This window comes from Capsicum annuum, chromosome 6 (assembly GCF_002878395.1).
Source record: "Capsicum annuum cultivar UCD-10X-F1 chromosome 6, UCD10Xv1.1, whole genome shotgun sequence".
NCBI classification, from domain to species: domain Eukaryota; kingdom Viridiplantae; phylum Streptophyta; class Magnoliopsida; order Solanales; family Solanaceae; genus Capsicum; species Capsicum annuum.
Genome location: NC_061116.1, coordinates 37689604 through 37708596, shown reverse-complemented (window position 1 = coordinate 37708596; position 18993 = coordinate 37689604). Strand labels below are relative to the sequence as shown.

At 36.6% G+C, this 18993-nt stretch overlaps 1 pseudogene; it reads right to left on the bottom strand.

The window, feature by feature from the left end:
• Nucleotides 1-820: 820 nt before the first annotated feature.
• Nucleotides 821-18993, bottom strand: part of LOC107874381 — a 64653-nt pseudogene continuing 46480 nt past the window's right edge.

Below are 18993 nucleotides of genomic sequence, written 5' to 3'. Positions count from 1 at the left end.
GTTTTTTTATATAATAAACTGTGAAATATTACCATTACAACAACAAATTAATATAACCTAAGAGCACCTAGTTAGTCTTGCCACCTTCTAGGATGGGTGCATGATATAACTATACCTCAGGAAGAAGAACCATACTAACAACTATTAATTCCACAGTAACAAATTCTCTGTCGTAATTATGGACATTTGCTAGCTTCCCTAGATCTACTCACCATGGTTGATCTTCCATAATGTCCTTTTGTATCTGTGTCACTATAAACACACTATTTATATTTATTTTTCAGGAGATTTCCAATTTCTCACCTGCCATGTGTAATACGACTAAGTTGTTTTTACATAGTTTTTCAGTTATGAGTAACCTCAACAAGCCAAGAATACACTTGCATGAACAAGTTTTTTTAAAACCCCACCTTCAAAAGGTAAACCATAAATTAGAGATTCAAAGGATAAAAAAATGTGAATCACACTCTATTTCCATGAATTGCACCTTTAGCACTATAGGGCTTTGAAAAAACTCAATTTCAATTTCAGGAAGATCACAACTATTCATACTATAGGGATCGAGGGACAGAATAATGGTTGAACTCATCAAAAAGACTATTTCAAAAACATTTTAAGGAACAGGAGTGGTTATTGATTCCCATAAAGATATAAAATAGCACAGAAAATGATATTCCTAGATTCATAAAGTGTACACATAAGGGAACTTGCATTATTACTCATATTAATCGTGCACTGACAATTGATTTCCAAGTTAAATAAGAATATAAAGATAATCAAAATATCAAAATGGATATACCTCGTGTCCTACCTGGAAATCTCAAGCCATGTTCTCATTGCCATTTTTCAAGTTCTGCAATTGCATTGGATGCGAATGCTCAGATAAAATTGTATCATAATTAAATAAGCAAAGTGAAAGAAACTTTAACTTCTTATCTATCGAGTGAAGCTCTGGTATCATGTTAAGGACAGAAGCATTCTCCCTTATATTATTTATCAGTAACTCGATTGTAGTTGCATCAAATGAGAAGCCCCTTCCAGTCATTTCCTTCACGAAAGATGTCATTTCACTAATTTTTTTAAATCTGAGAAATCCTTGCACAACAACATTGTAAGTGATATTGTTCAGAAAGCAACCATTGTCTTTCATTTTTCTTAGAATATCTTAAGCTTCATCAAACAACCATTCACAACAAAATCTATTTATCATTACAATGTATGTTCTCACATCTGAAAGCAATCCAATAACAGAAGGCTTCTCAAAAATAGTATAAGGTTTGTTGAGTTTACCATTTTTGTATAGTCCACTAATGACAACATTGTAAAATATAATATCATTATCTTCTCTCTTTCTTTCCAACGTATTTAGAGTGACATAGCATCTTCAACAAGTATGTACCTACAATAACCATTGAGCAAAGTGTCATGAGTGTATATATAAGGCTTGGGCCCTGAAGATAGCTTCTCTGCGTAAATTCATTTTGCATCATCAATTCTTCAAACTTCAAATAGACCTTGCAAGATAGTATTGTAGGTAACATTATTAGATTTTGTTCCCTTTTGAGAAATTTCACAAAACAATTGCATGGCCTCAGCCAGAAGTCTAATAAGCTGGGTCCTCGGAATATGAGGACTCACCAAAAGTTGGTATGTAGGTGATGATGCCCATAGTCAATCGTGATGCTAAACGAGCACCAGAACCTACATTATAAGACAATGTAGCACATAGACATATATGTGGGTCAGTACCTCTAGAATGTACTGAGTATGCGAGGGTGAATGTATAAGTAAAACAATAACTGAATATGCATATAAGCTTTCAAATGATGCATGCTAAGTGTAAATGGCTCACCTTGGATCTGAATAAGACAAAAGACTGCAAGATAATAAACATGAATGATGATGCATAAGAATAAACTTTGTGAGCCATAATACTTAGTTTCTAAAAGCCTTACTTTTCATTCTTTTTTATGGGGGATTCTTCTAACCGTCATAAACCATGTGAGCTACCATGGAGTCCAATATCTTACCCACGTTAGAGAGATCTGTTCTATCTTTCCCATCGGAATAAAACCTTAACATAAGTGATCACTGAACTACATCAATATTAGGAAAAAGATTAACTACGATGGCTCATAGTTTATAGGAATTTAGGATATGCTCATCTGCATTCCCTTCTCGGTGTTAAATACTACCCCCAGAATATTTGTATGCTCATACTTTGAGAAATCCACCTTAAAATAATATAAGGGTTTATAGAATGGAAACCAGTTATGCTTCTCTTTACTTTAAATCATAATCAAGATAAATAACTGTGGATTTCACACCATATCTTAGGATCAAAAGATCAAGCTTCTCTTTAAATCATGTTATAAATTTATCAATGCAGCTTAAGAGCATAATCTTCTTGTAAACTCAGTACTTGTACTTAGGACTTAAAATTCATGCTTTACTTCATAGAAATTCATAATAAAACATCATGCTTAATAATCAGCTCAACATCTCTCAACATTATCCAGTCAAGATAATGAAATTCCAAACATAATACAAATCTTACAAGTAAAAACATGAATATTTGTAAACCTTGAGGCATTTAAAACTTTTAATCACATGGTAGTATCATACTTCAAGAATATGGTTATTTGGGTATGAACCCTAATTAAAAACAAGTAAATTTAATCTTAAAATCATGAACTTAGGCCACAAGGATGGAAGGTTATCCTTGTTCATAAACCTTACATACCTGAAGTTTCTTGACTTGTGAAGAGAGCTTGAACCTTGGGACTTCAAAAATGAATTTAGGGAGAGGATCCCTAATATTAATGTTCTTGAAGATAGAAGGAGAAAAGTGTTGTTATTTGATTGAGGAATAGAGGTAAATAACACCTCTTAGACGGTTATGGGTCATGGGTTATGAGTTATAAGAGGGGAAAAGACCAAAAATCCCTTTAACCAAACATTACAGAATTTGGTTGTCAGTCTTTACGAGATAACTATACGACTCGTATGGTGAGGGTATGACTAGTCTTCATAACCCATAAGCTTGGCAGGATCTAAGAGGGTATACATTGGTTAACATATAAGTCCCACATTCGACTATTAACATCTCCATATGACTCTTAGACCCCACTCATAACTTGGAAAGAATCTTAGGGAGCCTATACTGATGAACTCCTGACCTACATGCATACAACACATATAGTAGTCTTACAACTCTAAGGGTCGAGTCATACCTGAAACATGATTTCCACCATGCCACATTGTCTTGAATACGAATACAACATACTACTCATATATTGTATGTACGACTCAAGAAAGTGAGTTATTATACACAAAGACTTCCAGGCATGGGGTATTATAGTATCTCCCTCTTGGAAACATTCATCCTCGAATGTGATTCATCTAGGATTGGTCCTTAGAAAAAAAACCACACCTCCGCACTAAACTTATAATCAAGCTTATATCTATCACAAGGATCCAATCATTCACAACAACAGATATGATTTAAGAATGCTGAAACCAACTTAAAGAGGAAGGGTCTTGGTTGAAAATAACAATTTACCTTTGGTAGGAACTAAGTTATAAGAAAAGAAATGAGGATACTTGGTCATCATGTCTTCTTCATCTTCCCAAATAATCCCTTCAACTATTTGGTTTCTCCAAAGTGTCTTTACTGATGCTACATCCTTATTCTTTAGCCTTCGGACTTGCCTATCAAGAATCTCCTCATACGTCAGGTTATTCTTGACCCTAATACTCTATAGGTGAACTACAAAGGAAGGATTTCCGATGCACTTCTTGAGCATCAAAATATGAAACACTAAATGAACTGCATCTCACTCTGATGAAAGATTCAATTTGTAAGCAACCTCTCCAACACGTCTCACTATCTCATAAAGACTAATAAATTAGGGACTCAGCTTTACCTTCTTTCCGAATCTCATAATTCACTTCATAGGTGACACCTTCAAGAATATCCAATCGCATACTTCAAAATTGAGCACTCAACTTCTTACATCAGTATATGATTTTTTACGGCTCTAAGCAGTTTTTAATCTCCCACGAATCAACTAAACCTTTTCCATAGCTTCAAAAATAGAGTCAAGACCAATTAAAGTTGCTTCACGGACCTCAAACCATCATATAGGTGACCTGCACCTACACTCATACAACGCTTTAAATGAAGCCATCTAAATTCTAGCATAATAACTATTATTATAAGAAAACTCAATCAAAGGTAGATGGTAATCCCAACTTCCTTTAAAGTATAAAACAAACGCCCTCAACATGTCTTCTAATGTTTGAATTATAAGTTCAGCCTGTCCATTGATCTGAGGATGAATAGCAGTACTAAGCTTAACCTTTGTACCAAGGCCCTTCTAAAAAGACTGCCAAAATTACGAAGTAAACTGCGTGCCTCTGTATGAAATGATGGACAAAGGTATCCCATGAAGTCTTTGTAACTAGAAGATATATATTATGGCATAATTCTCTATGGTATCTAAAGTCTTGACAGTTAGGAAATGGGCAAATTTTGTCATTCGATCGACTATAACTCAAATTGAATCATGTTGATATTTTGTGCAAGTCAACACTGTGATAGAATCTATATTCACTACTTTCCACTTCCACATAGGGATAGGAATCTCTTTCAATGTACACCCGGTCTCTGGTGTTTAACTTTAACTTACTGACAAATGGGTTACTTGGCTATAAACTCGGCTAGGTCCCTCTTAATACCATTCCACCAATAAATTTCTCATAAGTCATGGTATATCTTAGTAGCACTTGAATGAATGGAATACCTAAAACTATGAGCCTCAGATAGTATTCTTACCCTCAACCCATCTACATTCGAAACACAAAGTCTAACTTGATAGTGAAGTATGCCATCTTTCCCTTGGGAGGAAAACTCAACCTTCTGTTGTTGGACTGCATCCAATATTTGGTTAAGTATGGGATCATTTGGTTGTTTCTCCTTCACTTCCACTACCAGAGATGACTCTAAACCATTTTGAACCACTATTCCCCCATCACCAGTGTCGAGCAACTATACTCCTAAATGGGCTAAACTATGCACTTCTTTGGCTGATTCTCATTTTTCCTTTTTCACATGGGACACACTACCCATAGAAAGCCTACTTAGTGCATCTACCACTATATTATCCTTGCTTGGATGATAGAGTACATTTATGTCATATTATTTTAGCGACTTCAACCACCTTCCCTGATAAAGATTTAGCTCACTTTGAAAAAATACATACTAAATACTCTTATGGTCAGTGAAAATGTCAATGTGCACACCATAAAGGTAGTGCCTCTAAATTTTCAAGGGAAAAACCACAACAGAACTCCAAGTCGTGAGTTGGGTAATTCTTTTCATGATCCTTAAGTTTCCTAGAGGTATACTTTATCACTCTCCCATTTTGTATCAACACATAGCTTAACCCAACTCTAGAGGCATCATAATATACCATAAATACATCTAACCCTTCTGGAATCACTAACACTTATGTCGACGTTAATCTATTCTTCAACTCTAGGAAACTCTTCTCAAACTTATCCAACCATATGAACTTTAGTTTTTTTTAGGTCAACTTAGTCAATGGCATAGATATAGAGTAAAACCCTTCAACAAATCTTCTATAATACCCAGCCAAATCTAAAAAGCTCTTAATATCGGATGGAGTGATATGTCCAGGTCAGTGTTTCATTATATTAGTCTTATGAGGATCTACATGAATACCAGCAAATGAAATGACATGACTAGGAAGGTAACAGATTTAAACCAAAATTTACATTTACAAAACTTTGCATATAGTTGATGATCCTTGAGGGTCTGCAACACTATTCTAAAATAGTCTATGTGTTCTTTCTTACTCCTGAAATACACCAGTAAGTCATCTATAAATACAAAGACAAATAAGTCCATGTACTACTTGAAGACCCAATTCATCAAATCCATAAAAACTATAGGAGCATTTGTCAGTTCAAATGACATACCACAAACTCCAAATGGTCATACCTCATTCGGAGAGTGGATTTTGGAATGTCTTGCTCCATAAGTTTTAACTGATATAAAACATCCTGGGTTTTGTAACCTTATAAAATTACCTGGATTTCTGGATTTTGGGCTATATACGACTTATGGGTACCATTCATATGATGGGGTACGAGTGGTGTGCCTTGGTCGTATGCTAACCAGTGATGGTTGATAGGTTAGCTTAGTTTTTGAAATCGGTACGACTTCATTGTTATGAGTCATATGGTTGGTGTTGGGTTGTATGGTTTGGGTTTTACATTCACTTAATCTAAGACTTAGTAACTTAAGTTGTATCTGAGTATGAGTGGATCACCATGAGCAATAATATAGGGTATGATTCATACCACTGACTCATATAGTAGACAATGTTCATACTTTTTATGAGTTTATTCTGCACGGGATACAGTTTAGAGGTACTAATCATATAGGTAAATACAACTTGGTTTGGTTAAGTCGTATAGTAGATAGTGTTGGATCCAAAAAGGAAGTCTAGGGTACGACTGGTATGGGGGAGTCGTACAATCTAACGGGAATTCTATGCAGTTTAAGTTGGGGGTAATTTGGACATTTATCTTTATAACCCCTTAGGACCCCATGACTTATAACTCCTTTGGGACATTATTTACCCTATTATTCTAATTTGGAATACTTAGAAGCACTCTCTAATTCTCTCTAAAGCCTTTAGGTAAGGAAAGGATGGGGTTTCATCTGGAGGATCAATTTGGGGCTTGTATAGGTGATTTCTCTATATCATCTTCATAATCTAAGGCATGTACTCCTCCCTCATTTTTAGTTCTAACTAAATTCGTGTTTTACACAATGTTTTCATGGCTTGAGTATTGTATCATTTTGGGGTTTTCAAATATATGTTGGGGTTTTGGTTATAAATGCTTAGTTATGGTTTTCCCATGTTTTAATTATGTTTTTACACGTTTTAATGGTGGTTTGGAAAATTGGATGCATGGAAATAGTTAACTGGTAATTGGATTTGGTTGTGGAAACACTATGCCCCCAGTATGTTTGATAAAATACCTATGAGAATGCTTTTATTCTATTTTTTGAACTTTTAATGGAACTATTGCATGGTATGGTTTGGTAATGGATCTTTGTATGATATAAATTGTTTAAATGGTATTGGATGGTTAAATGGAATGGTTTGGTGGTCATGGGTATGGTTAATTAAACTTCCTTGCGAGGTATAAGGGAATCCCCCAAGTAAACATATTAATGAACAACTTGTGGAGTACATGGGAATCCTCCAAGTTAATTTGGTAATGTAATCTATGGGTACATGGGAATCCCATTACTTAAAAAGGATGGCTAAGGATATTTCTTGGAAGATATAGTCGGTATGACGATACCACTACTCATAGACTTGGGTAAAAATAATGGCAAATGGTTTGGTTGGATGGTAATAGTTTTAATTAAGAAATAATAGCAGGGTGTGATATCTAATTGTGAAGGTGTGAGTCTAATGGACGAACATCAGAAGTTTATGTTTGCCGTCATGAAGATTGGTCATAGCCACCACATATGATACTATGAGGTACATGGGAATTCTCTAAGTACACTGTACATATGTATCATAGAGAGCGAAGGGTACTCGAGAATCCCTTGCTCTTATGGTATCTCTGGTCTGTGCGGCTACATGAATTAGGGCCCGTTCAGGGGGTTACACTAGACCCATGTAGTCCATGGGTAGTTCTAGGATGGTTAAGCTACACAAATACAGGTTAATGGCTTTAAAACATATATATATATGTGTATGTATGTATGATTTTTATACATGTGGTTGGTTACTTGGTTTTACTAGATGGCATTATTTTATCGTTATCCTGAGTTATTGCTAGAGTTTACCCGTTAACCCATCTTTGGGCAGCTGTATCCCCACTACTCCTCCTGCTTAGTGTTCGGATTCAGGATCAGCTATTGGATTGAAGTAGAGAGCTTCCATACTCTAGAAGGCTCTATTTCATATGTAACGCCCCAAGACTTCACCCTGGGCATCACATGGTGCTTACAATCCCGAAGGACCACAAGCTAACCCATAACTGGTACCTGCTATGAGCACTGAATATAATACTAAAATATAAGCGAAAGAAATCTAAAAATTCCATAAGGTTCTCAAAATACTAAAATAAAAACTGAGTATAACTGATAATAAATCTTAAAATTGAATAACTGACTATGCAAGTCTGAAAGCCTCTAACTGTCTGAATATGGAGTTGATAGGAAAACCCCCCAACTAACTCCGACTAAAATAACTACTGAAATACTAATATAGGTAAACTCTGCCCTTAAAATATGAGGACTCACCACTATAACTACTGCTGAAAGCCTAAGCTGCTAAGTACAGTCAGGAACCTGAGCGTCCAAACCTATGATATGAGACATCATGGCGCAAAAGAGAGTATGCATCAGTACGTGGAATATACTGGTATGCTAAATGAAGTAAGGTTGATATATATGGGTTCATATGCATGAGATAATAACTGACTAAATGAACATCATAAAGTAACTGGATGAGAATACATGCAAAACTATAACTATAAACATGCAATAATATGCATATCAGTAGATATCATGTATCTGAGATTATATTGAAGCTGAGTACTGAATTATGATGCCTGAGTAACTGATAATTGATAGTCATGGTTATGTAGAACTGACTGAGTTCTTTACTAAATACTGAGATTGAAACTGTAACTATGAGAGTTTTCATCTAACTGACATACCCTGATGTAGACTAATTTGGGATCCAACCTATGACCCCAGTTGGAAGGATGTTATAACCTTGACACGGGATACTAACAATGTTTTTTCAACCCTAATATTGCAGGAAGACTCATGAAATATATATATATATATGATTGCGTCAACCCTAGTTTGGAAGAAGGACGACTTACCTTACTGTGATACCCTGAGAATTTCAACTGATTGTAGAACCCTGTTTCAAGCTCATTAGAAATAAATTTAGTGATTTGGTATCTACATGATCTATCTTGATGAGTATTGAGTCCTCAAAAGTGTCCCATCTATTAGACGAATCAAAACATTCCTTGCCGATTGAATTCTTGAGATGGATATTGGTATAGACAACTTCAAATGAGCATATCTCTCGTTATACTATGAATTTATAATCTCATGACCCACCAACAGATATATAATTGAGTTAAATTTCCAACGATACAAATTTTGCCTAAATCCGAGACCAGAACAAAAAGTTATGCCCATTTTACTCCAGCATATCAGCCTGGAAAACTGACCGATGACATTTTGTGATAAGTTATCACAAGTGTGATGACTTATCACCAATGTCGTCAGCCTTAGGTAGATTTCCACCCCAAGTGATAATATTTTATGATAAGTTGTCACAAGTGTGATGACTTATCACCAATGTCGTCAGCCTTAGGCAGATTTTCACCCCCATTGACGACATTTTATGATAAGTTGTCATAGTGTGATGACTTATCACCAATGTCATCAACCTTAGGCAGAATCCAGCCCCCAGTGATGACATTTCTGATAAGTTATCATAAGTGTGATGACTTATCACAAATGTCGCCAGCCTTAGATAGAAATCCATCAATTCCAACGTCCCAGTGACGACATTTGTGAAGACTTATCATAAGTCTGACGACCTATCACAAATGTCGTTAGCCTTAGATTTTCAGCAATTAGGAAGCGGTTTAGTAAGGGTATTTTGATATTTTTCCTGCACTTCCCACAACTTATAACCCTTAGAGGACGTATTTTCTTCTATTTCTCTTTAGTTAAACATCTCGAAATTCTTTGCATATCTTCAACCACAAGGTTAGGGTTTTAACATAAAAACCCAATTATCTAGAGACTCAGCCGTGAGAATTCAATAATTCTTGCATATTTGAATTCCCTGTTAAGAGGGATACAAGGGACACCCAATAGTTCATGAATAATCTTCCAAAATTTTTGAATTCATCCAAAAGCTCCAAGTTTAAGGTATGTGGTTTTGAACAAGAACACCCTTTTGTTCTTGTGCCGAAAAGTTACATATTTTTGTAAAGTATTTCGTAAATTCATGGAGAATTCCTATCATGTTATTATATTGCGAGTTTTAATGAAAATATGTCTTGCCCAAGCTTTGAGTTGTAATATTATTATGCATATTAATGGTTTAAATTGTCAATTTATGGTTTAAGTTGCATAATTTAATGTCTATAGCATCTTTTGAGAATTTCAAGTCCTATTGTTGTGAATTGAACGTTATGGTTAAAGCATGAGTTTGAGAATGAGATGTTAGCAATTTTTAAAGAATATCAAGAAGTGAGTTTTGATTGTAAGTTAGGATAGAAATCCACATTCTTGAGTTTGAAGTAAAGGGGATGAATTTTGGCTCCCATTATATATATATATGTGTATATATATATATTGTTGAATTATTTTAAGGTGTATTTTCTAAAGTTCTGAGCTAAGTAAGTGAGTAGTATTTAGCATCGAGTTGGGCTTGATTCCAAGGTCTCATGCCCCCGTAGGTTCTTGATATACCCCAAGTGGGTTAAGATAGTGATCATTAAAGTAAAAGCTTTATCCAATGGCAAGGATAGAACAGCTCTCCCCAACGTGGGTAAGACGTTGGACTCCATGTAGCTCACATGGTTTATGTCGGTTTAGAGAAACCCCCTAAGTTCCTAAAGTTCTCTAAGTTCTAAAGTCTTCCAAGTTTCAAAGAGTTTTAGTCTTAAAGTTACAAAGATTTGAAAGTATAAGTGTTTTGAAAGCTATGGTCCTAATAATTTCAGGTGTCATGATAATTTGAGGTTTTAAGTAAAAGCATGATGATTTATGAGTCTTGTGGCATATATTTATTTCAAGCTATGTGAGTATGTTTTACACCATGCAAGTTTTATATAAAAGCTTATGATATTGATTGTTTTAATTGCATACTCCCCCATATGCTCGGTACATTCCCAAAGTACTGACCCATATATTTTGTTTGTGTTCCATATATTCTCATAATATAGATTCAGGTGGTCAGTCTCAGCCTCACCAATGATCCTTTCGAGCACTCCTATCTACATATCAGCCGTGGTGAGTCCTCATGTTTTAGGGACCAGTTATTCTCAGACTTTCAATTTTATTTAGTAATTGTTTAATTCTTGTCAGTTGAGTGTGATTCAGCTGGGGACCTATCCCAATGGCTCTCTAGTTTGGAGTAGTAGAGGTTTGTCAGACTAGTCATTAGATTGTCAGCACTTTGAGATTTTCTTTGAGTTGTAGTTTGTTCAGACCAAGTATTTCATTCATATTTCTCATTTTATGATATCACAGTGTTGATTTCATGCATTTTATCTCTAAGTAAGCTAATATATGAAGTAGAAGGCTCAAAAGGTTAGCTTGGGGCTACTTGCAACCTTAAGCACCGTGTGACGTTCCGGGGTCCGATTGCGGGGCATTACAAACTTGATATCAAAGCCTAAGGTTTAGAGAGTCCTAGGGAGTCTAACAAGCCGCGTTAAGTAGAGTCTTGATTATTGGTATATAGCATGCCATATCTATGAGCAAGAGGCTACGAAACATTTTAGGAGCAAGTCGTTTTTTCCTCTAATGTCTATCATGCTCAAGTTGTCTCTCTCAGCTATTAATTCATGCTCTCTTATTTCAGAATATGCCTCCCCACCGAGCTTAAAAAAATAACAATGATCTGCAACCTCAGCCCGCTGATCCTCTAAATGAAAACGTGTCCCTCACCAAATTTAGGGCAGCCTTCTAGGCACTGGCCCAAGCTATCACTGTCCAGGACAATCAGGCCGCAGCTTCTCAGCAGTAGGGAGGTGATTTAGCTACTGTCAGAATTTGTGATTTTATATGGATGAGTCCACCAGAGTTTTATGGGTCAAAGGTAGGGGAAGACCCACAGTTATATCTTGAGGAGATAAGGAAGATCACACAGGTAATGCGTATGTCTGAAGAAGAGTGTGTGGAGTTCGTATCTTACAGGCTAAAGAACATTGTATATGACTGGTGGTTTCTTAGAGGAAGGGTAGAGGGGAGGATGATGCTCCCATTACCTGGAAAATATTTCAAGATGCATTCTTGGATACTGTTTTTTCCTTTGGATTTAAGAGAGGAAAAAATTGAAGAGTTTATGAACTTGAGATAGGGCTTCATAACTGCTAAGGAGTACTACTTAAAGTTCAATCAGCTAGCAAAATATGTGCTTGACTTGATCTTCGACGCCCGAACTGGTATGAGAAAGTTTATGACATATGTGTCGGGCTTAGTACTGAAAGAATACCGCACTGCTATGTTGAACAAAGAGATGGATTTGTCTAGGCTAATGTTCTATGCATAGAAAATAGAGGAGGATAAGATAAGGGAAAGAGATAGAGCAAGAGGTAATAAGAGAGCCAGGTGTAAACAGCATGAATATGGTTAGGCTAGATCCCAGGGAGGGAACCGCCCTCAGTTCTAAAGTCGTTATTCTATGCCAGCACCCTCATTCACTAGTGCCCCAGCGCCTAAAGGTAGGCCAAAATAGGGAAATAGGTCTTCTATGTCCAGGCCTCAGCAAAGTGTGAGCAGCAAGCCCAACTTCCCTCCTTGTGCCAAGTGTGATAGGACCCATCCGGGTGAGTGTTTAGCTGAACAGTGTGGTTGTTTTGGGTGTCGCAAGATAGGCCACAGGCTTAGAGAGTGCCCACATACCAGTCAAGGAAATAGAGATACCCGGCCCTCGACCCAGGCCACTAGTGCATCACCTTCCGCAGCCCGTCCAGCTCCTCCTCAGGGTGCTTCTTCTAGTACTGGAATCGGTCAGCGGCAAAATATGTTCTATGCCCTACCTTCCTATTATGAACAGGAGAAATCTCCCGATGTTGTTACTGGTATGGTCCGTGTATTTCGTTTTGATAGATATATATGTTATTGGACCCCAGGTCAAGTTTTTCTTATATAACCCCACTTGTTGCTGTGAAGTTTAAGAAGGGTCCCAAAAGTATTTCTGAGCCTATTCTAGTTTCTACTCCAGTAGGGGAGTCTGGTGTTACTAAGCAAGTATACAAGAATTGTCTTGTTACAGTCCTTCATAGAGTCACACTTGCCGATTTGATAGAGTTAGAGATGGTTGATTTTGATGTTATCCTGGGTATGGACTAGCTTCACTTCTTCTATACGTCTATAGATTTTCATACTCGTGTAGTCAAATTTTAGTTTCTTGATGAACTAGTTTTCGAGTAGTTAGGGAGATTAGTACCTCCCAAGAGTCATTTTATTTCTTATTTCAAAGCCAGGAAGCTTATATCTAAGGGTTACTTTTATCACTTGGTTAGAGTTAAGGACACTAATTCTGAAACCCCAAGTATCCATACAGTCAACATAGTCAATGAGTTTTCTGATGTCTTTTCAGAAGATTTCCTCGGGGTACCTCCCGATAGAGAGATAGAATTTGGGATCAATCTTCTTCCCGACACTCAGCCTATTTCTATTCCTCCCTACCGTATGGCACCTATAGAGCTTAAGGACTTGAAAGAACAACTCAAAGATCTCTTAGACAAAGGTTTTATAAGGCCCAGTGTATCTTCTTAGGGCGCACCTATCCTTTTCATGTGAAAGAAAGATGATTCTTTGCGTATGTGCATTAACTATTGTCAGGTTAATAAGGTCACAGTCAAGAACAAGTACCCTCTTCCAAGAATAGATGATTTGTTTGATCAGTTGCAAGGTGCGAGTTATTTCTCTAAGATAGACCTTAGATCCGGCTATCACCAACTTAAAGTAAGGGGGTATGATATCCTGAAGACAGCTTTTCGAACCCACTATGGTCATTTTAAGTTTTTTGTCATGTCTTTTGGGATAACTAATGCCCCAACAGCTTTCGTGGACCTCATGAATCAATGTTCAAGCCATATCTTGATATGTTCGTCATTGTGTTTATCAACGACATCCTTGTGTATTCTCGAAGTGAGGGTGATTATGCAGACCATCTTAGAATCATCTTGGAAACTCTTAGAGATCATAAGTTGTTTGCCAAATTCAGTAAGTGTGAGTTTTGGCTAATGTCCGTAGTATTTCTAGGTCATATTATTTCAACTGAAGGTATTAGAGTTGATCCCCAAAAGACAGAGGCTATAATAAATTAGCCTAGGCCTATCTCTCCATCTGATATTAGAAGTTTCTTAGGTCTATCTGGCTATTACCGCCATTTTGTTGATGGGTTCTCTTCCATTGCGTCTCCCATGACTCGGTTGACCCAAAAGAAAGATAAGTTCCTATGGTCAGATTTCTATGAGAAGAGTTTTCAGGAGTTGAAGACTCGACTTACTTCTGCCCCTATATTGATATTGCCTGATGGTGTAGATAGATTTGTGGTATACTATGATGCTTTAAGAGTGGGTTTGGGTTGTGTGTTGATGTAGAAGGGTAAAATTATAGCCTATGCTTCTAGAAAGTTGAAACCTCATAAGAAGAATTACCCAACCCATGACTTAGAGTTGGTTGTTGTAGTGTTTGCTTTGAAAATCTGGAAACATTATTTGTATGGTGTGCATGTTGATGTTTTTACTAATCACAAAAGCCTGCAGTATGTGTTGACTCAGATGAAGTTGAATCTTAGGCAGCGGAGGTGGTTAGAATTGTTAAAAGACTATGATATGAGCATTTTGTATCATCTGGGCAAGGCCAATGTTATGGCAGATGCCCTTAGCAGGATGTCTATGGGTAGTATTTCACATATAGAGGAAGGTAAAGATTTGGCTCATGATGTGCATCACCTGGCTAGACTGGGTGTTAAGTTGCTTGATTCCACTGAGGGAAATTTTTTGGTGCAGAGTAGTTCCGAATCCTCTTTGGTTTCAGAAGTGAAGGAGAAGCAAGACTTAGATGCTAGCTTGGTTAGACTGAAGGAGTCAGTTAAGGACCAAAGGGTAGAGGTTTTCTCTCAAGGGGGAGATAGGTGTTGAGGTTGCAGGGTAGATTATGTGTTTCTGATATTGGTGATCTGAGGCAGAGAATTATGGTTGAAGCGCATGGTGCGCGGTATTCTATTCACCTCGAGACTACCAAGATGTACTGCGACTTGCGAGAAATCTATTGGTGGTGTGGTATGAAGAAGGATATAGCTGATCTTGTAGTAAAGTGTGCAACATATCAACAGGTTAAGGTTGAGCACCAAAGACCTAGTGGTCTGATGCAAGAGTTTAGTATCCCAACTTGGAAGTGGGAAAAGATAAATATAGATTTTATGGCTGGCTTACCTATTTCCCAACGCCATCATTATTCCATCTGGGTTGCTGTCGACAGGCTGACTAAGTCAGCGCATTTCTTCCTTGTACACATATCTCATACAGCTGAGGACTATGCTAGATTATATATTCGGGAGTCAGTCAGGTTGCATGGAGTTCCCTTGTCTATCATTTCGAATAGGGGTACTCAGTTCACATCTCAGTTCTGGAGAGCGTTTCAGAAAGGTCTTGGTACCCAAGTTTATATGAGTTCCGCTTTTCATCTGCAGACAGATGGTCAAGCTGAGAGGACTATCCAAACTTTAGAGGACATGTTGAGAGTGTGTGCCCTTGATTTCAAAGGTAGTTGGGATGAGCATTTGTCGTTGATAGAGTTTGCTTACAACAATAGTTATCATGCTAGATCAAGATGGCACAATTTGTGGCACTATATAGTAGGAGATGTATATCACCCGTTGGTTGGTTCGAAGTGGTGAAGCTACTTTGGTTAGACCTGATGCAGTATTTGAGGTGATAAAGAACGTAAAGTTGATTAGAGAAAGGTTAAGGACAGCTAAGAGTCATCAAAAGTCATATGCAGATGTGAGAAGAAAAGACCTTGAGTTCGAAGTTAATGATTTGGTGTATCTAAAAATTTCGCCCATGAAAGGGGTGAAAAGGTTTGGGAAGAAAGGGAAACTTAGTCCCCGTTATGTTGGACCTTACAGAATTCTCAACTGTGTTGGGAATGTAGCCTATGAAGTTGAGTTGCCTGTAGAGTTGTCAGTTATTCATCCAATTTTCCATATTTCCATGCTTAGGAAGCATATTGGTGATTCTATTATTGTTGATTCTTCAGATAGCTTAGATGTTCAGAATAACCTTTTGTTTGATGAGGTTCCAATTGAGATCCTAGATTACCAAGTCCGTAGACTAAGGAACAAAGAAGTTCTATTGGTCAAGGTTTTATGGCAGAACCAATCAGTTGAGGGTGATACTTGGAAAACCAAAGCAGATATGCGATCCAAGTACCCACACCTCTTCTTCACAAGTTCAGAGCAAGCCGAAGGTATTACTTTTTCTTAATTCAGCCCCTATCTAACCAAAGATTCAGCTATATAGCTATTTTGTTACAAATTTGTGCACTCTCAAAAATACTCGAAAGTTTAGAATGACATAGATTAAAATCAGAGAACTATTCCAACTGTGCATCCTCAGTTTCTTTGCATTCCCAGCTTAATTAAAGACAATCACGGATGAATGTTTTCAACGGGGAGATATTGTAATATCCCGAGAATTTCAACTAATAGTAGTACACTGTTTCAAGATCATTAAAAATAAAGTTAGTGATTTGGTAGCTACATGATCTATCTTGATGAGTATTAAGGCCTCAAAAGTGTCCTAGCTATTAGACGAATCAAAACATTCCTTGCTGATTGAATTCTTGAGATGGATATTGGTATAGTCAAATTCAAACGAGAATATCTCTCATTATACTATGAATTTCTTAGCTCATGACCCACCAACAGATAGATAATTGAGTTAGCTTTCCAACGATACCAATTTCACCTAAATCTAATATCGGAAAAAAAACTTTTGCCCATTTTACTCCAGCATATTAGCCTGGAAAACTGATGGACGACATTTTGTGATAAGTTATCACAAGTGTGATGACTTATCACCAATTTTATCAACCTTAGGCAGATTTCCACCCCCAGTGATGACATTTTGTGATAAGTTGTCACAAGTGTGATGACTTATCACAAATGTCGTCAGCCTTAGGCAGATTTCTACCCCCAGTGATGACATTTTGTGATAAGTTTTCATAAGTGTGGCGACTTATCACCAATATCATCAACCTTAGGCAAAATATAGCTCCCAGTGACGACATTTCTAATAATTTATCACAAGTGTGATGACTTATCACAAATGTCATCAGCCTTAGACAGAAATCCATCAATTCCAACCCCTCAGTGACGACATTTGTGATGACTTATCACAAGTCTGATGGCCTATCATAAATGTCGTCAGCCTTAGATTTTCAGCAATTGGGAAGCAGTTTAGTAAGGGTATTTTAGTCTTTTTCCTGCACTTTCCACAACTTATAACCCTCAGAGAACGTATTTTCTTCTATTTCTCTTTAGTTAAACATCTCAAAATTCTCTACACACCTTCAACCACAAGGTTAGGGTTTCCACATAAAAATCCAATTATCTAGAGATTCAACCGTGAGAATTCAATAATTAATGCATATTTGAATTCCCCATTAAGAGGGATACAAGGGACACCCAATAGTTCATGAATAACACTCCAAATTTTTTGAAATCATCCAAAAGCTCCAAGTTTAAGGTATGTAGTTTTAAACAAGAACACCCTTTTATTCTTGTGCCTAAAAGTTACATATTTTTGTAAAGTATTTCATAAATTCATGGAGAATTCCTATCATGTTATTATATTGTGAGTTTTTATGAAACTATGTCTTACCCAAGCTTTGAGTTGTAATATTATTATGCATATTAATGGTTTAAATTGTCAATTTATTTAAGTTGCATAATTCAACGTCTATATTATGTTTTGAGAATTTCAAATCCTATTGTTGTGAATTGAACCTTATGGTTAAAGTATGGGTTTGAGAATGAGATGTTAGCAATTTTTAAAGAATATCAAGAAGTGAGTTTTGATTGTAAGTTAAGATAGAAATCCACATTCTTGAGTTTGAAGTAAAGGGGGTGCATTTTGGCTCCCATTATATATATATATATATTGTCGAATTTTTATAAGGTGGATTTTCTAAAGTTCTGAGCTAAGTAAGGAAGTAGTATTTAGCACCGAGTTGGGCTTGATTCCGAGGTCTTATGCCCCATAACTACATTCCCCTATAGGTTCTTGATATACCCTAAGTGGGTTAAGATAGTGATCACTAAAGTTAAAGTTTTATCCGATGGCAAGGATAGAACAGCTCTTCCCAACGTGGGTAAGACGTTGGACTCCATGTAGCTCACATGGTTTATGTCGGTTAAGAGAAACTCCCTAAGTTCCTAAAATTGTCTAAGTTCTAAAGTCTTCCAAGTTTCAAAGAGTTTTAGTCTTAAAGTTACAAAGATTTGAAAGTATAAATGTTATGAAAGCTATGGTCCTAATAATTTCAGGTGTCATGATAATTTGAGGTTTTAAGTAAAAGCATGATGATTTATGAGTCTTGTGGCATATATTTATTTCAAGCTATGTAAGTATATTTTACACCATGCAGGTTTTCTATAAAAGCATATGATATTGATTGTTTTAGTTGCACACTCCCCCATATGCTCAGTACATTCCCAAATTACTGACCCACATATTTTGTCTGTGTGCCATATTTTCTCGTAATGTAGGTTCAAGTGCTCAGTCTCTGCCTCACTAGTGATTCTTTTGAGCACTTTTATCTACATATCATCTATGGTGAGTAGTCATATATTAGGGATCGATTATTCTCAGACTTCCAGTTTTATTTAGTAGCTATTTAATTTTTGTCAGTTGAGTTTGAGTCAGTTGGGGACCTGTCCCAATGGCTCTCTAGTTTGGAGTAGTAGAGGTTTGTCAGACTAGACATCAGATTATCAGCACTTCGAGATTTTCTTTGAGTTATAGTTTGTTTAGACCAAGTATTTTATTTATATTTCTCATTTTATGATGTCACAGTGTTGAGTTTATGCATTTTATCTCTAAGTAAGCTAATATGTGTAGTAAAAGGCTCAAAAGGTTAGCTTGGGCTAC